The following is a 19,992-nucleotide window of genomic DNA, read 5'->3' on the forward strand; positions in this document are numbered from 1 at the left end:
TTCATATCCTCAGCAGACTGCATCTACATGCAAGCTAAGTTCACCAACTTTAGATCTAAGCATTTTGAGCTACTATAGGCTCTAGGATCAGGATGAAACAAAATGTGACTTTTACGAGATGAATAAGTACAAAGGGTTGAGGTCTGTTTTTCTAAACAAAACTGTTTAAAATGAAGATCAATTCCCCATATCATTATATAAGCTGGGAGGAAGGTAAAATCAATGCAGAGTGGCACTGAGAGGCAAAGTGGATATTCATTCAATGCTAGCAATTCCTAATGAAATTATAAATGGCTGGGTTGCTTATATTATATATTCTGCTGTCCCTCACTAGCTTAAGTCAATGAGATCAATAGTGCCTTACTAAAGGGCATCTCCAGGTGGCTTCTCAGTAGGCATACAATATTGTCTTAGTCTATTAAGCAAGGAATATTTATAAGGTATTCCATATTAAGACAAATTGTTTGAAAATCAGCAAAATGAATTATCAGTATTAGTATTAACTCAGAAATACTACTTTGAATTATGGTTTGTTTGTAGCTATATATAGTATAAAGGCCATTCTCTCTAAACTGGATCTTAGTAACCATTTAAAATGAGGATTTGCCATCGTTTTTAAATCCAGCTTGCCTGTAATTAATTTGTTAATTAACACATATTTGCACAAAGCGTTTTTGAGAGATACCAAGTAACATTCAGCAAGGTAACATACAGAAAAATAAGAGCTACTATCTATTAGTCATAATCCTTCTCTGCAGTATTTGCTAATTCATTACCAGAGATTACTCTTTCTTTCTTTCTTTCTTTCTTTCTTTCTTTCTTTCTTTCTTTCTTTCTTTCTTTCTTTCTTTCCTCAAAAATGTGGATTGTGTCAATTGCCCTTTTGGTGAATCAAAACATATACCATCTAATTTCTCTATTATTATTATAATTTAGTTATATTCACAGAAAAGCTTAAAAGTGTGTTAGTCAACTTAAGCCTGGTCAATTAATGTGTTCTGAAATAGGTAAATGAACACAAATTTAATTTGCTTGTTTTTAAAAAAATATGGATCTGACCTAACCTTTGAGGTATAAATGCCATTCATGTATTCTTCTGCATTACAAGCACATTATTATTTTAAATTAGGTACTCCAGAGTTTGGAATTATTATTTTTTTAATTCAATTCATTTCATTTTCAATTCAATTCAAAAAGTGGAAATGTAAGGGAATTTTATTATTAATTCTGCTCAAGGGTTTTGCCAGGGGTGGGGTTTAAGGATAACACTTAATAAAAGCCATTAATGCCTCATCATTACCATATCTTTACTAAATGTTTCCAAAACTGGGAAAATACATTGCTGAGAATTATAAGGAAATAATAGGCCATTAAAAAAATATACCAAGGCCAGAATGTATGTCAGAGGAAACTGCAATTTACAACCTTGCATCTTACTCATCAGAGAACTGCATTAAGGCTATTTACATTTTAACAATCAGTTTACTTTAGCAGCTCATTAAATTGGGGAGAGATAGAGAAACAAGTACACATTCATGACATGGAGCCAAATGTATAATGATTAAGGTGCTGAACCAGAAGTGGGGAATCCTGGATTCTAGTTCTAACTTAGACATTAAAACTGTGAGGTGACTTTAGGCTACTGATTACTTCAACCTTACAGAGTTGTAAAAGCACCTATCTACTAACTTGCATAGAATCAACATGACGGTAAAATCATGAGAGAAGAAGAAGAAAAAAGAGGAAAGTGTAAGAAGTTTAGGAAAGGTGGTAAGAGGATGGGGGAGAGTTATGTCTGCAACATGGCAGACATTTTCGAAGTGTATGACTTTATGGTCTAAAGCAGTGTTTCTCAACTTTGGCTGTTTGAAGATGTGTGGACTTCAACTCCCAGAATTCCCCAGCCAGCAACACTGGCTGGGCAATTCTGGGAGTTGAAGTCCACACATCTTCAAACGGCCAAGGTTGAGAAACACTGGTCTAAAGGAACGATGGGTGTATATGCTAAAAAGTAATAGATCAAATATGGAGTTGTGATGGTAAGTTTTAGTATTTCTGTAAGATTGTAAATGTTAGAAACATAGAAACATAGAAGATTGACGGCAGAAAAAGACCTCATGGTCCATCTAGTCTGCCCTTATACTATTTTTTGATATTTCGAGGTAATTTGAAGAGTCTGTATTTTACCTACTTATGTTATATTTTATATATTTACGTCTCATTCTATGTTATGTACAAATATATATAACTGCTGTTATAATATGTTGATATATATCATATTATGTATAATGCAAGATTTTCCCTTATTTTGTATCCCTCCCCTTTCTTTCTTTCTTTCTTCCTTCCTCCCATCTTCCTTCCACCCCCTTTTTAAACTATTTATACTCAATAATTTTTTTTTTTTTAAGAATCAACATGACAGCCCATAATCTTCAATGAGAAGACCTTCACGTACAGTGGACTGATTCAGTCTGATACATACACAGAGAGAGATACAGACACCCCCCCCCCAGTAAATAGTTATAAAATGTTCCAAATTTTTAATATACATATATATTTTTAAAAGACTAGACCAGTGATGGCAAATCTTTTTTTCTCAGGTGCCGAAAAAGTGTGGGCAAGCGCTATCGCACATGTGTGAGTGCCCACACCCATAATTCAATGCCTGGGGAGGGTGAAAACAGCTTCCCCTGCCCCCCAGAGGCCCTCTGGAAGCCAGAAATGGCCAGTAGGCTCGCGTTTTGCCTTCCCCAGGCTCCAAAGGCTTCCCTGAAGCTGGAGGAGGGTAAAAACGCCCTCCCCCATCCTCCTGGAGGCTCTCTGAAAGCCAAAAATGTCCTCCCAGAGCCTCTGTGTAAACAACAAATCAGCTAGCAGCACACACATGCAAGTTGGAGCTGAGCTAGGGCAACAGCTCACCTGCCAGCAGATATAGCTCCACTATTAATATCTAATTCCAATTGTATGTTTTGTTGGAGATAAAATCAGAGATTTCATTATTTATTCCATTATTTTATGTCCTGCCTTTATTCCAACAATTTATTTTTGAACATTTTTTGGTCAGACTAGCAGTGTAGTGTTTCAAGTATTTGATATTGTTGAAACTAACAATAGAAAATTAAAATAACTGAATAAATGGCTCTGTTGATTTATCCACCAGTTACCAATTGAGTTATCTCTAAATCAAGAGACTGACATATATGTCTGAGTGTATAACAGAGAGGCTATTCCTTAAGAACTTAGAAGAACGCATAATAGACATATTGAAGAAAGAAAAATGAATGTCTTTGAATTGTGCACTGGAGAATATTGTTGAGAATACTTTAGCCCATAAGTAAAAGTAATCATTCACTCATAGGTGAAGTAAAACCAGATTGCCCCTTGGAAGTACTAATAATGATAAATTTTATCTAGTTTGGACACATAAGAGCAAGTGTCACTAGAGAAGACCTTGGTTTCTTTTTTCTTCCTAGCATTTTTCACAAACGTACAGGAGGAATTTATTTTTAAAATAGGCAATGTTTTTATTTCTTTTTTTCCGATCAACCAAATGTTCATCTACTTGTTGCAGTAGGAATAAACCAAAAAAGCATGTTGTCCAAGTCTGACGTCATAGGTTGAGAGAGAGCATCTGCCCAAACTCACCCAACTGACATTCATGCCTACGTCATGACCAGAAGTCATAGCCTCCTGATTTCTAGCCTACTGTCTTTATCACTAGTGGCCTATTGAAGAAGACCTTAATGCTTGGAAAAAACATGAAAAATGTCTGATAGAATATTAGTTGACTAGATGATATCATTGAAGGCACAGGCAGGAGTCAATTAGCACACAAGCAGGGTTTATGTAATTTGGATTCCTTTAATTAAACAATCAGGATCATCTATCGGGACCTCTGAAGTCTACCTTCTCTGTAGCAGCACTTTGTTCCCACTCTGCTGTGTTCAGAAGACTTGCGAATACCTGGCTGTTCATCCAAGTGAGAGTGAGAGTGAGTGAGTGAGTGCGTGTGTGTTTGTATGTGTGTGTGTGAGAGAGAGAGAGAGAGAGAGAGAAAGATCTTGTTTCAGTCTATCTAATCTGCTGCACTTACCACCTTTTATTTTTACATTTATTTATTTATTGTTAGAGTTGAAAAGGACCATGAAGGCCATCAAGTTCAACCCCCTGCCCAAGCAGGAACCCTATAGTACACCAGTCAAGTGGCAGTTCAATCTTCTCTTAAAAATATCCAGAGTGTTGGAGTTCACAACGTCCGCTGGTAGGTTGTTCCATTGGTTGATCGCTCTGACCGTCAGGAAGTTCCTCCTTATCTCCATGTTGAATCTCTCCTTGGTCAGCTTCCAGACGTTGTTCCTCGTCCGGCCCTCTGGTGCCCTGAAGAATAAAGTGATCCCCTCCTCTCTGTGACATGTAATTGTTTTTATTGCAATTTATTATTTGTGGTAAGCTACGCAGAGTCATTGGAAGTCAGGTGACATGCAAGTTTGATAAATACTATTATTGTTGTTGGTTGTAAAGGAAGCCAGATGTTTAGATGGTATTTGACATTTTTATCTACCTATCAAGTTCTTCCAAAGAGCCGAGGTTGTTTAATATTAAAGATATAGTCACAAGATGTAAGATATGCCAAGTAAAGCTGATTTTTGCAATTGACTGATAGTCCATTTTGTCAATACTGATGGTGTTCAATGGTGCTCCATAACTTTGGGATTGCACTCAAGGCGTCCAGGGGTGTCTTGCTTGTGCCTGTTGGTCAATGGAGAGCCAGTCACGAAGGCAGCATGAGACTCCGCCCACATGCCGCCATTTGGGTTCTTTTACCCTCTGTGCATGCCCAAAGCATTCTGTGCATGCACAGAGGGCAAAAGAACCCAAATGGTGGCATCTGGGCGGGTGGATGTAGCCTCACACTGCCTTTGTGACAGGCTCTCCAATGACCGACAGGCACAAGTGAACCGGGAGCATTTCACCCCTAAAGGCACCTATTCTTATTGGTACTATCTTTGCTTTCTTTTGCCACAGTTGTTTAACTTCCATTTGCAGGTCTTTGTATTTTGCAATTTTCTTTCTCTTCTCTATTGTGTCTAGATATTGCAATGTCCGCTATCCATATTTTGGGGGCTTCCTTATCAACAATTGTTAAGCCAGGGGTGCTAGTTGAGATGTCTGATGTCTGTTTGAGTCCCGGAGCACTTTAGCACTTTTGTCTTTATCTTTGGGGCATTCAAATATGGAGTTCTTGATGCCCTCTGAGATTGGTTGTTGTTATTGTCGTTGTTGCTGTTGCTATTTTGCAGACATTTCATTACTCAACTAAATAACATCTTCAGTGCTAGCATTCAAATCGGCCAGGGCATGTTACAATTTCCTGTACAGAAACACTTAAATTCTCATATTGGGAGTCATCTCTGGCAGCAGAATCTATCACATGTAGCATCATCTTCTTCATTTCTTCAAAAGTTTTGCAATGCTTAGATCACTGCAACTTTTCCTAATTAATCCATGTATTCACATCTACTTGCATGAATGGGGGGAGGGAGGGAAAACTATTCAATACTTTTTTCCACATATTGTTTCATCTGCATCACACTGCTCAAATTGCTTTCAGTAAAACAACAGCATTGTACATTAAAAATGATGCTCTGCGAAAAGGATTTTAAGCAATGTTCATTTGTCTAGAAACAAGAATGTGGGACAGAAAGCCCATCATCTCTTCACTTTGACAAAAAGGCAATAATTAAAGTCTTTTAACTTCCCTCCTCTTTCTACTGCACATTATTTGACCTATGATAAAACAGCCTATCAAATTTCCATTCATTATTTCTACCTGAAGGGCTTTGCCAGCACACACATATATAAATCTCCATTTGTCAGCTTTAAACTATACCTGTCCCACCCGCTACGAGGGCTCATTGCTCTTGTCCCTTAAAAATTGCCAAATGCCGTCAAGTGACATAACCTGCCTTCAGCCTCCAACGACCCTTGCAATCAATAATATTTGTAACCTGTAAGTGCAGAGTTAAGTAGAACAGAAGCGGTGTAGTATCCTCGTTAACCACATTGAGCTGTGATACTGCAAACCTACTCCCTTGTGCATCCTGTGATCAATTTTAATCTCTGGCCCAGGAATAAAAGGATGCAAGCTCCTGTTTCGGAATTCATCTCAAAAGGATGCTATAGATTTGTATGTCTGCTGAGGGAATGAACAATTTAATTCAACTAGGAGCTGAAGGAAGGAATGCATCTAAACTATCATTCCTTCTCATTACTCTTGATAATATGTAAGCCTTCAGTTGACAATATTAAATATGAAAAACACATAGCAAGGCATTGAAAAGGCAGTCCCCGTTCTTTTTTCTTTCACATGCCAGAAGCTCGTAAGTCCTCATTACAGCAATTGTGATTAGTGTAAACTCTCATCAAAGGTGCATCATTTCCTTGCATGAAGAAAACAACATCTTCATGTTTTACGATTTGTTATTTAATTGGTTATTTTAAATGTACAGCAGATACTTTAATAATTTACATCATTTAAACTTCTGAGAGTCCTCAGTTTGCACCAGGATATAAATGCAATAAATAAATATGTATAAACTGGCAGCTAATATGAAATAGAATATTTGCTTTTTTAGAGCACGGCTGGGGATGTGAAGGAAGAGAAATATGCCAAAGGAGGGTTTTTTATATTATAAATATTATAATATTTGAATCCATCAGTTGCTATCTGATGTCATTTCTTCTGCCCAGGAACACTTCTTTCTGTCTCATATAGACATACACGGACTTATATAAATATACATGCAGTGTGGACAATTTCAAACACTACACATAAATACATGCTGCTGGGAATTCTATCCAAACACTGATATAAACCAGAACATCTGATTGTAACCCTTGAAAGTGCAATGGATGAAATAGTGATGAAAGTAATAAAAAGGTAGAAATATACCTGCACTTTTCAGGATAAGCTGAGAGGTTTTGTTTTGGTTTAACGTAATCATTATTTACAATCAGTACCCATCAGAAATACAGGGAATGTTCACATGTATGGGTAAGCCTTAAGACAATATAAGAACCAATAAAAAAAATGTCAAAATGTTTGTGTCACCAACCTGTGTTCTGACATTTACACTTATACTGTGAAAAATGTCCTCTATCAATTACTGAAGGAAACAAGGATGACATTTGGACATTTGCTGAAAGAACCCAGTTGATTCTGGCATTTGCCAATAAATGTCAAAATTTTCTTACATTTTCTTCTGAAACTGTTCAAAAAGCTGAATGTTCAGGGGGAAAAAATCTTATTGTTAAATTCAGAAGTAACCATAAGCTGTAATTCTGCCAACATTTCATGATATTTAAATGAGATCTCATGAGACTTTAACTTGTCATGTGAAACTGAGCAGGAATCCAAGATTCTCATGCAATTTCTAACTTTTATTATTTTGTTTTCTGGGGGAATACTCTGGCAGATATTCCCTGAGCTAGACAATCTTTTTTAAACCTATTATTTGTAGGGCACTGAAATTTGTGGGTGCCAAAGCAATACAGAGAAGAGGGGAAAGTGCTAATACAATAACTCTACAACTTTATACAGTGGTATCTCTACTTAAGAACGTCTCTATTTAAGAACTTTTCTAGATAAGAACCGAGTGTTGAATATTTTTGCTTCTTCTTAAGAACCATTTTCTACTTAAGAACCCGAGCCTGGAAAAATTTTCCCAGAAATTTGAGAGCGGCACAAAGGCCCGGCCAGTTTCCTGCCATTCCCCCTTTAATCCTGACCATCTCGGGCTTTTCTGGGCTGCCAGAAAAGGCTTTGGCAGTCCAGAGTGAAAAAAGTGTTTTCCTTTCTCTGGGTGCTTGGAGAGGGAAGAAAAGAGAAAAGAAATGTTCCCTTCGCTCTAGGCAGCGACTGTCCTCCTCTTCTTCCTCCTCCTCCTCCCACCCAAATTCTGAGCTTTTATTTCTTTCCTAATGGGTTTGCACACATTATTTGCTTTTACATTGATTCCTATGGGAAAAATTGCTTCTACTTACAAACTTTTCTACTTAAGAACCTGGACACAGAACGAATTAAATTCTTAAGTAGAAGTACCACTGTATAACTTTAGTTGTAATATATTTTATTTATTTTTGTGTTAAATTTTCATGCCACCCATCTCATCGATACAGTGATCTTGGGCAGCTATATGAATTGTAAGAATTAACATGCAAGCCTTGTCCAGTGCTAAAAATAATTATGCTTCCCTTTTTACATTGGTGAAATTCCCTGTATGGAGAAAACACTCCTATCAAATGAGCTTCTCAGTTCGATATTCAATTCCTGAAGATATAAATATTGGTCTAAACAGAGTTCAATATGAGAACAGCCCACAAAAGACATCAAATCAATACATTTTAAAAAGTTACTTGTTCCCCATAGGTGCCTCTTAACAAGGGCTTCCCTGTGAAATGCTCCTGTTTCACTATGGTGGCTGCTATTATTTTTAATCTTTTCACATCAGTTGGTCCAACATGCTTGCCATTAGCACTAATGCAAAATAAATGAGTATTTTATGCTAAGATCAGTTGGTCGCACTCTTTCTCAGAAAAAGGGGTGAATATCACAATAAGCTTTAGCAATGTAAATTATTTCCCCCATGTGGTTACAGAACCACACAAGTTATTCATTTAAAAATTATTAGCATATAAAAACATTATTATCTCTGCGGTTAATGTACACTTTGCTGACAACCTTTTGGACCATTACAATTAAGGAAGGCAGCATCCCTTTAAGGAAGTTACAAAACATATTGTTTATTAAAGAGCAAATTATATCTTTAATTAACTTTAAATATCATAATCCAAAGGAAAAAATAATTCTCATAAAGTAAAAGATCTTTGAAGGGCTCAAGGCCAGAGCTACGATTATGATTTGTGAAATGATTTTGGTTAGTATTCATTTAAAAATAAATCCCTAAAATATATGTTTTAATTTTCCCTCCCAGGAATTGGCATTTCTACTAACAGAGATTTTATTAATCCATTAGAAATAAACTAGATTTGATATTGTTTAAAAGTAATCAGTCATACTAGAATAAGGAAATAAGGAAAACAATATTTTGTTATATGATATCCATTTTCCTTGGAGCTAAACTATTAAACAAAGATATTAAATCCTTTTTGACTCAGTTCAATATGTAGACGTTAGAACACTTTCCCATTGAAGTCAGTAAAAATGTCCCATGGATATCAATGAAATATGTTCAGTTAAAATTACCCTTCATAAACATAATCAATCATCCTAAACATATCAGTTGAAATATCTGTTAGCATTTCCACAGGATTAGGGAATTTCAATTTCAAATTTCTATCACCCATGAAGCTCCCTGGCTGATTTTGGACCAAACACAATCTTTCAGACTAATGTATTTTAAAGGTTTGTTGAAGGAAATAAAGGAGATGGGAAGAGGAAATCATGTATTTTGCCTTGGGGAAAGATGGGATACAAATGCAATAAAGAAAGAAATAAAGATTGAGCACTTACTTCCAATAAGCATTACACAGAAATAACCTCCATTGATCATACTGAAACAGCAAACAGCTCATTAGAAATATCTGATGCTGTGTGTCTCGTAGAACATGTACTAAGTGGCTGTCAATGGCAAGTAGGAAGAGAAAAAGGCCCATTTAGCATGACCATTCCTGGAGAACACATATGGTTCCCTCAGAATGGAAAGTGGGTTAAAGAAGCAACATTTTACTTACACAGCTGGGGTGGGGTTAAACCAGTGTATCCAAAACTATTTCATACCGGGTATTTGATAGGGATGAGGCCAAACCTGCTTTGATCTCCAATAACCCAAAATTTGGGCTCCTTAACTTCAGTTGAAAGCATTTCTTGAATGGGGCTAGGGGTGGGCTGCTGCCTGGACAGGGGGGAACACAGTGGGGTAGCAAAAATGGGGCTCCATCCCAGAGCACCCAATTTGCACTGAAAGGTGTTGAAAGAAAATGCAGGGCATCCCGCATAAGCCACGCCCACAATGTGGTAGTAAAAAAAATGGTAGCCCTTCACTGAATGGGGCTATGTATTTTGCTTACAGAAACTATTGAAGAACTTATGGGATATGATGACAAAAGTCTTCCGAAAAAGAGAGCATGACAATGAAGTAGGAATATGCAATTCTATGCATGGTATGTATGTATGTATGTTTGGTTTTTATATTAATGTATTTTTAATCATTTCTAATACCAAATTACTATTGTACACTGTTTTATTGTCGCTGTTAGCCGCCCCGAGTCTCCAGAGAGGGGCGGCACACAAATCCAATCAATCAATCAATCAATCAATCAATCAATAAATAAATAAATAAATAAATATGTGTTCTGAGCCCTCTTCATCCATGCTGTTGGTTCCATGCAGATACATTAAAAAGTGTGAAAACAATATAGATAAACACTAATCAGCTGAGTGTTGCTACAGCTTTATTTCACTTCACATATGGGTAGATCAGAAGTTGGGCAGCTAGCCTTTATCACATATACATACTGCTCCACAGTGAATTGTTTTACAAAAGGCATATATGATTAATCAATGTTGTTAACTATACTAACTACATTCCATCATTATTCTTCTTTTTTGGTTTGGTATTGCAAGAGATCAGCATCCATTTGTCTCTTTGTGATAGTAGTAATCCAATGAAAAACAGACTCCTGAGTAGTAATAATAAGAGAATAAAGTATATGTGCTCCATATAGCAAAAAAATTAAAATGTATCTATTGACTGCTCTATGGAGTCAAAAAATAATAGTTTAGTTTGGACATTATAAAGAAAGTGCAACTGTAATTTACTAGGATTTAAGTGGAAGAAATAAAAGAAGTGTTATTTGCTTGATATTAACCATCTGAGAAGGAATTATTATTAAAAGTCAGCTGACTCCAGCCTGAATCAGAACATTTAACTATTACTGAACATCCAAAATATACTATTTAATCCTATGTGTATATGCCATATGTATGTAATCATACATATTACACACAGGCACACAAAAATATACATCATCTACTATATAAGATGTATGTCTATATACACATACACACACACACACACAAACACATACACACACACCTTCTAAAATTATACACATTCAACTTCACTGTGATAGGAAAAACACACCCAGAGTCCACTTTCTGCCATACATTTAACCATAGCTTCTGTACCTTAGATGTACTTCCCTAGCTTGCACACCACTCTTAGAGCTAAGTAATGTCATGGATTGAGTAAAATGTGGTGAAACTCTCCTTGCTGACCAGCACCTTCCAAAGCACCTCCTAGGTCAGCAGAGGCACCATAAGCCCACCCCCACTAGATTAGCAAGCCTTCCTACATCTCTCTGGGAGCCAAAAGGGGGGTTGGGGTGCTGAACCCTTTCCCCCATTTTGGGCCTAGCAAGCCTTCCTATATCCCCCGGGAGCCAAAAGGGGCATGGGGATCCTGGAAGCAGGGGTGGGTTGTGACTTACCTCGCTACCAGTTTGCTTCCTCATGTACTGCATGGCAAAAAAACAAAGCCGAAAACAGATGGTGGCCGCATACAGTGCCAGAACCTGGCTTCTGCACATGCTCAGAAAGGAAAAAATAAAACAAAAGTTTTTTAAAACCCCTCCCAAAACAAAATGGTGATGCATTTGCAGTGAAAAATATTCCCAAAAAAATTGGGGGGGGAATGGCAGCGCCCAGGGACCAGCACTGACCTAGTGACGTCACCAACTGGCTCCTACCAGTTCTCCTGCACCGTACCGTACCAGTAGGAACCCACCTACCCACCCCCACCCACCCCTCTCTCATACACATACACACACACTTTCCCTTTCTGAGCAAAGTGTTCCTCCTAAAAAGAAAATCCTAATTTTAAAACAAATGTTTAATAGTTTAATGAATATATAATATCTCTATTTACAAATTTTATATGTTGGCCTTCAGGTGCTGGTGGTCCTCCCTAAGGCCTTCCATGGCTTTGAAACGGGCTATCTACATTCATCTGCTGTGGAATCAGGTCAAATAAGGTTGACGTTTTCTATATCCTGCAATCTGCTGGGGCCTCAGAAAATGGGCTTTTCAATAGCTGCCTCCTCATTTTCATCAGTTCCTTCATTCTTCAACTTTAGGAAAGTTGTCAAGTTCTCTTCTGCCTAGCACAAGAAGAGGAATGAACTGATTGGAACCAAGGTTTAGAAGTGCACAGGTCTGTAGTTTTACTCTTTGATTTTTGACTTTTTAATATCTAGTTGGATTATTTTTCCCTTTACCTCATGGTTGTTTTTACTTTATGATGAGATAGTTAGCAATCTGGACCCTTTGGGATTGGGTAGCATACAAATCAGGGATTGATTATAAATTATTCTGCTGCCTGTTTGCTCAGGGATGTGCCGTGTGTGCGGGCACACATGCACAGTACTAAAAAAAAAAACTTCTGTGCATGTGCAGAAGTAAAAGGCAAGATGGTGCTGCCTATGGTGCCGCCAAGAGAACCAGCTTGGGGGTGTGGCAGGCCTGGGTCGCTGCTGGTTCCAGCAACCCAGGCCACCAAGTTACTAATGGTTCTATAGAACCGGTAGGAACCCACCTCTGATACAAATGAAGCAAGTAAGTAAGCAAGGTAACATTTAGATTATTTGCAAATTACATTTGTCTAATAGAAGTTGCAAAACTCATGGAGGGAAAAAATCTCCTACACGAATGACTGTTTTAACCAACGTTATAGTAGTAAGATCTTTAATTCCTACTTGGAACTTGGAATCTCTGCTGCAATCCAAGGTCCAGTGATAGTCAGAGAGATTCACTGCCACAATTGCTCCAGGCGGCTAAGCTCTGCAAAAGACAATTTATTTTCTTAAAATAAGCAAGAAAAAATTAAAGCCTGAAGCCTCAAGAAACTGATATGCAGAAAGTAGACAGACCTGGATTAACTTGTGGCTAAGAAACCTGTAGTCGAACCACTTCTATTAAGAAATGTGAAGAATGCCAAAAGCTAAGTAAGCAAGCAAAATACTGGCAGATGATGTTAAATGACTTTTCAGAATAAATTTACAACTTGCTGCAGTGCTCCTTCTCTATACTTGTCTGGTATGAACTTTTATTTTTTTAAAAAACACCCTCAGAACTGATAATTCCTCCAATTTTATCTTAGAGGGGCAGCAATTCCCATTTTAACTCAATTTTTTTTGGCAATGCTTCATTGTATGATTTCTGAGAATCCTTTCCAAATATTTTCAATTTAATCTGGTTTTTATCTTAGAAAACTAAGAAAACTACTTTGACTCCAGTTTCTCTATTACTTCTCGCTTCTCGTCATGGCTTTCTCTTCCCCTGCAATTACTTGGTTACCTTTTGAGAAGAGACCCCAATATGTATTTTATCTTCATCCTGCCTCACCCTCATTAGGACTGACCTTCAACCATATCAAGTGGAGTCATAACATACATTTTGGAAGCCCAGCACTCCATAAAGGCTTCTTTCCAACAAGCTATTTTTTTTATTAAGGAAATGTTTAAGGAGATGGCAGCATATCATGTAGGCGTTATAGGGTTTTGTTGTTGTTGTTTTAGAAAAACCAATGATTTCCATCGGTTTTTTATTTCTGCCACCACGTCACAATTCCAATTGTTCAATTCCTATTTTTTTCCCTGAAACAGAGGTTCCTGTTTCCCCTTGAAACCTTCAAGCAATACACAATAAAGTAGCGTTTTCCAGAGAGTACATGGAGTGTTGGACTTACTGAACGGTCTTCTCTGTGTGCTGAGGGAGAGTCCAAGCATGGGATAAGTCGGGGAGGAGTTAGACGGCTTATAAATCACATAAATAAATAAATAAACTTTGGTCGGTTGCCAAGGCACTGAGTTAAAAATAGATTGCGACATGCCAACAGTCTGCTCCACCAAGTCAGTTTCCAAACGAAGCCATAGACGTCCATCCAATGTAGAGCTGCTATGGCCCTGGACCTCACAAAAGCCAGGGCAATTTGGGCTCTCCTGCAGATTTCAGGTGACCAATCTTGTTCAGTCGTAGTTCCTGTGGCCACAGGCTGAGAGGCCATCTGAATCTGAGGAGACATTTGAGATTGAGGAGGCAGCAAAATCTGATGAGAGATCTGGACCTGCAGAGGCAGCTTGCTTGCTTATTTATTTGTTTGTTTGTTTGTTTGTTTGTTTGTTTGTTTAATTTGACTTCTATATCACCCAATGAAAGGTAAAGGAGAGTCCAGTTTGGAAGAAATTTTCAGTCATTTACCATAGTTAAACTGAGAAAAAATTAAACATGTCTGTTTAGGGTCAACCGAGTTTGAAAACTACTCGGTGGAGCAGGGAGAGGGTGTGTCACAATCTATTTTTAACTCTGTGCCCTAGCAACCAACCAAAGTTTATCCCATGCTTGGACTCTCCTTAGCAGCATACAGAATGTGTGGATAACTTTAATGTGATGCAGTGTCACTTTTAAGTTATGTTTTTTTTCCCCCAATGGCTTTGAAATGAAGGGCACTTTGTTCCATGGCAGATGCATTTTGATTCCTTGTCATGCAGATCTCCACATCTTCACATATGGGTCTTTTATATCACTCATCACCTAGCATCCGATCTTAGCTTTCTGGCCATGCACTAATGCATAGTACTGCAATTATAGGATGCTAGGAAAATTGGAAAGGGTACATGTATTAATGCCATTTGCAATTGTAACTGAAGCACATGTTGCAAGTCGAAAATAAAGAATTTATTATTATTATTATTTACAATTGAACAATTCTAGAAGTAGGAAGTCATGGAGAATGCTTCCTACTTTGTTTTTTAAAAGTTAGCTTTTAAAAGTTTAGCAGATGTATAAGCATCTGTGTCATCTTAAAATTGCAAGGCTGTATACAGTAGTTATTTACAGCTGTTTAGATATACTGTATTTAAAAATAATTTAAAGACACTAACTAGTCTCCCTTGTTTGAAAGGAACAAAAAGAAATACAGTAGAACCCCGACTTACGAGACTAATTGGTTCCGGAAGGAGGCTCGTAAGTCAGAACGCTCGTATGACGAAACATTGTTTCCCATAGGAAACAATGTAAAGTCAATTAATCCGTGCAACAACAACAAAAACCGCTGCCACCGAACGCGGAAGTTAGCGTTCAGAGACAGCTGCGAAGCGGCGCGCGTGTTTTAAAACGTGGCAGCCGGCCTGGGGGGCTCAGGGGCTTCCCCCCGAGCCCCCCAGGCCGGCTCTGACGTTTTAAAACACGCGCGCCGCTTTGCAGCTGTCTTCTGAAGCCGGAATGCTAACTTCCGCGTTCGGCTTCAGAAGACAGCTGCAAAGTGGTGCGCGTGTTTTAAAACGTGGCAGCCGGCCTGGGGGGCTCGGGGGCTTCTCCCCAAGCCCCCCAGGCCGGCTCTGACGTTTTAAAACACGCGCGCCGCTTTGCAACTGTCTTCTGAAGCCGGAACGCTAACTTCCGCGTTCGGCTTCAGAAGACAGCTGCAAAGCGGTGCGCGTGTTTTAAAACGTGGCAGCCAGCCTGGGGGGCTCGAGATCCAGAGGGGAGAATGGGGCAGGAAAGAGTGGAGAAAAACGGAGGAAACCCATGGAGATCCAGAGGGGAGAATGGGGCAGGAAAGAGTGCAGAAAAACGAAGGAAACCCATGGAGATCCAGAGGGGAAGAAGGGGGAGGAAAGAGTGCAGAAAAACGGAGGAAACCCATGGAGATCCAGAGGGGAAGAAGGGGGAGGAAAGAGTGCAGAAAAACGGAGGAAACCCATGGAGATCCAGAGGGGAAGAAGGGGGAGGAAAGAGTGCAGAAAAACGAAGGAAGCCCATGGAGATCCAGAGGGGAGAATGGGGCAGGAAAGAGTGCAGAAAAACGGAGGAAACCCATGGAGATCCAGAGGGGAGAATGGGGCAGGAAAGAGTGCAGAAAAACGGAGGAAACCCATGGAGATCCAGAGGGGAAGAAGGGGGAGGAAAGAGTGGAGAAAAACGGAGGAACCCCATGGAGATCCAGAGGGGAAGAAGGGGGAGGAAAGAGTGGAGAAAAACGGAGGAAACCCATGGAGATCCAGAGGGGAAGAAGGGGGAGGAAAGAGTGCAGAAAAACGGAGGAAACCCATGGAGATCCAGAGGGGAAGAAGGGGGAGGAAAGAGTGGAGAAAAATGAAGGAAACCCATGGAGATCCAGAGGGGAGAATGGGGCAGGAAAGAGTGCAGAAAAATGGAGGAAACCCATGGAGATCCAGAGGGGAGGATGGGGCAGGAAAGAGTGCAGAAAAATGGAGGAAAAAAGCGCTTTCCCAGGCAGCCGGCTTGCTGGCCGGGGAAGCAAGCGACCCGGGACTGCCTCGTTTCCTCTTCCCCCCGCCGCCGCATTCGGAGCCCGAGAGGGGAAAAGAGAAGAATGGAGAGAGAGCCGCGACGCACCGACACACGCGCGGCTCTCTCTCCATTCTTCTCTTTCCCTCTCTCGGGCTCCGAATGCGGTGGCGGCGGGAAGAGGAAACGAGGCAGTCCCGGATCGCTTGCTTCCCCGGCCAGCAAGCCGGCTGCTTGGGAAAGAAGCAAGTGATCCGGGACTGCCTCGTTTCCTCTTCCCGCTGCCGCATTCAGAGCCCGAGAGGGGTAAAGAGAAGAATGGAGAGAGAGCCGCGACACACCGACACAAGCCGGCTGGCGGCGGAGGAGGAAGGCGAATGCGGCTTGGAAGCTGGGAGGGGGGCGAACGTCTTTGGCCACTTAGCTCTGGAGGCTGCCTCTTTCCTCCCATATTCCGCCCCCCTCCCAGCTTCCCAGCGTCTTTGGCCACTGTCCTCCGCTGCCGCCAGCATCCAGCTCTTCCTCCGCTTCTCGCTTCTCTAAAAAATGACAGCCGGGCGGAGGCTGCCTGCGGCGGAGGAAGGCAAATGCGGCTTGGAAGCTGGGAGGGGGGCGGAATATGGGAGGAGAGAGGCAGCCCCCAGAGCTAAGTGGCCAAAGACGTTCGCCCCCCTCCCAGCCACCGCCAGCCTCCGCCCGGCTGTCATTTTTTAGAGAAGCGAGAAGCGGAGGAAGAGCTGGAAGCTGGGAGGGGGGCGGAATATGGGAGGAGAGAGGCAGCCTCCAGAGCTAAGTGGCCAAAGACGTTCGCCTTCCTCCGCCGCCGCCAGCCTCTGCCCGGCTGTCATTTTTTAGAGAAGTGAGAAGCGGAGGAAGAGCTGGATGCTGGCGGCAGCGGAGGAAGGCGAATGCGGCTTGGAAGCTGGGAGGGGGGCGGAACGTCTTTGGCCACTTAGCTCTGGAGGCTGCCTCTCTCCTCCCATATTCTGCCCCCTCCCAGCTTCCAAGCCGCATTTGCCTTCCTCCGCTGCCACCAGCATCCAGCTCTTCCTCCGCTTCTCGCTTCTCTAAAAAATGACAGCTGGGCGGAGCCTGGCGGCGGCGGAAAAAACGCTCATACCCCGAATTTGGGCTCGTAAGTAGAATCAAAATATCTCTCCCCTCCCAGCTCTTATCTCGAGTTGCTCGCAAGTAGAGCAGCTCGTATGTCGGGGTTCCACTGTAGAGGATAATCACAGGTGCTCAAACTGGGAAACATCTTGGTCATATTTGACTTGAAGAATAACCTGAAATTTCTTTCCTTCTTTCCTCCTCCCCTTCCCCTTCCTTCCTTCCTTCCTTCCTTTTCTTCCCTTCCTCCCTCCTTCTTTCCCATTAAGAGGAATATACATACTTCATATATGCAAAAGAAATTGCAATCATCCTTCCCCAGGGATTTAATATCAGGATGTCCAACAGGAAAAGGCATATTGTGACACAAGTGCAAACCAACATTGCTACCCAAACAAATTATTATGCAGTATATACTTTTGAAATAGTGAAGAAGGAAATACTGGGATACCTCAGTTTACTTTACACCAAAAAGGTATCTAATATTTTAAAATACTGGAAATATGTAGTGCTTCAACATTTGCAATTCTATGCTTTGAAATACAGTGTTCCCTCGCTTTTCGCGGGGGAAGCGTTCCAAGACTGCCCGCGAAAGTTGAATTTCCGCGAAGTAGAGATGCGGAAGTAAATACACAATTTTTGGCTATGAACAGTATCACAAGCCTTCCCTTAACACTTTAAACCCCTAAATTGCAATTTTCCATTCCCTTAGCAATCATTCAGATTATTACTCACCATGTTTATTTATTAAAGTTTATTAAAAAATATTTATTAAAGGCAGATGAAAGTTTGGCGATGACATATGATGTCATCGGGTGGGAAAAACCGTGGTATAGGGAAAAAACCCGCAAAGTATTTTTTAATTAATATTTTTGAAAAACTGTGGTATAGACTTTCCGCGAAGTTCGAACCCGCGAAAATCGAGGGAACACTGTATTCAAATTGCTTTTCTTTTATAAAAGCTCAGGATGCTTAACAAAATTGATAAGACATATTGGTGCTCACACTGATATTAAGATATATTTTGGATAAATAAGTATTTTTCAGAAACTCAAAAGAAATGTGTTTTGTACTTCCATAATAAATACATATTTCCATATCTAAGCAGCTGATATTCCTAATATTTTAAACACTTGGAATATCAAACATGAGCAACAACATAATGATTTATTTCTCTTCTTTCAGTTTTAGTAAGGGGAAAAATGTGGAAAAGACTTGGTGACTATCAGGTCTGTAGGAAAATGCCAGATTAAATACTGACCTTTCAAATGTGTAAATTTACATATCAAATGCTGATTTATTTTAATGCCAACTGCTATAGCACGTTTTCTTTAAATTGTACAAGCCATTTGTGGAGGTTGACAGCTAAGGAGCAAAATCATCAAATAAATCAAATTTTAGTACAGTGGAATGAATAAATGCTCAAAGGCAGGAAAGAAATGTATTTCTAAATGCAATCTTTACAAGATAAAAAGAGATTACTGTTGAGGCTCCATAGACAGAGGTTGGGGACTATAGCTATTTACTTATTTATTCATTCAATTATTTACACAAACAGCTTGGATCACTGTGTTCATATCAAAATGGCTAAGGATACAGATGTTACCAAATTGGAAAGCAAATGAATTAATTATGAAATAAGCTGTTTATACATCCTACCAATTATTTAAATATATAGATTAAGAAACACAGAACTGAGAAGTACAAAATTAGGTTTCCCAAAGAGAGACAAAACGGAAGGGAGGGAAAGAGTGAAAGACATACCAAGGAAAACTTAAGAGAATGCAGTAAATTAAATGATACTATAATATGCTAATGAAGAATATGTATGAAAAACCTTTTCATCAATGTTCTATGTCACTACATCAACAGCACATCCAAATTGCTACGACTGCAATAATATGAAGCCTTATAAAACAATCTCTAGATTAGAAACCCTAGTTTGCACAGAATAGAGGACTAGTCTCAATCCCCAAAACTAGGCAGAAACCAGAGCAAAAGCTCTTGACAAGGCAAGAGTCCCAAAGGCTTGAACTCCATGAGGCATAGTCAGGGGTGGGCTCCACTTACCTTTGCCACCAGTTTGCATTGCGATGTTTCACACATCCCCTCACATGATTCCCAAAAAAAGATGGCGGCACCCATGGACCAGCACTGCCTGAACTGGATCCGTGACGCCATCTTCACTTCAACAGCAGGTCACTAACGGTACAGGCAATCGGGTCTGAACCGGGAAGAACCCACCCCTGGGCATAGGGCAAGGCACAAACCAGAGGTCCAAATCATGAGTTCTAAGCAAGAAACATGAAGCAGGCAACCAGATACAGCAATTTCCTTCTCTTTGGGCAGGTTTAAAGAGCTAACGCCAATACAGTCTCTCACGATGGGTCAGGCTGTCGCCTCATTAGTAGCCTGGATGACCAGTGTTGTTCCTGTTGCTTCTCAGCCCTCCACACCCTTGGATTGGGGGGAGAGGGTAGCTCCTTTTCCCCATCTCTACTATCCATTGGCAGCTTTGCTCGCTCCCTCCCTGGAACCTCAAGGCTCTCTTG

At 40.2% G+C, this 19,992-nt stretch overlaps 1 protein-coding gene across 4 annotated transcripts in view; it reads right to left on the reverse strand.

The window, feature by feature from the left end:
• Positions 1-19,992, reverse strand: part of DPYD (dihydropyrimidine dehydrogenase) — a 735,717-nt gene that overhangs the window by 403,479 nt on the left and 312,246 nt on the right. The window lies entirely within an intron of this gene.

The sequence above is a fragment of the Erythrolamprus reginae genome, chromosome 3 (genome assembly GCF_031021105.1).
Source record: "Erythrolamprus reginae isolate rEryReg1 chromosome 3, rEryReg1.hap1, whole genome shotgun sequence".
Taxonomy (NCBI): domain Eukaryota; kingdom Metazoa; phylum Chordata; class Lepidosauria; order Squamata; family Dipsadidae; genus Erythrolamprus; species Erythrolamprus reginae.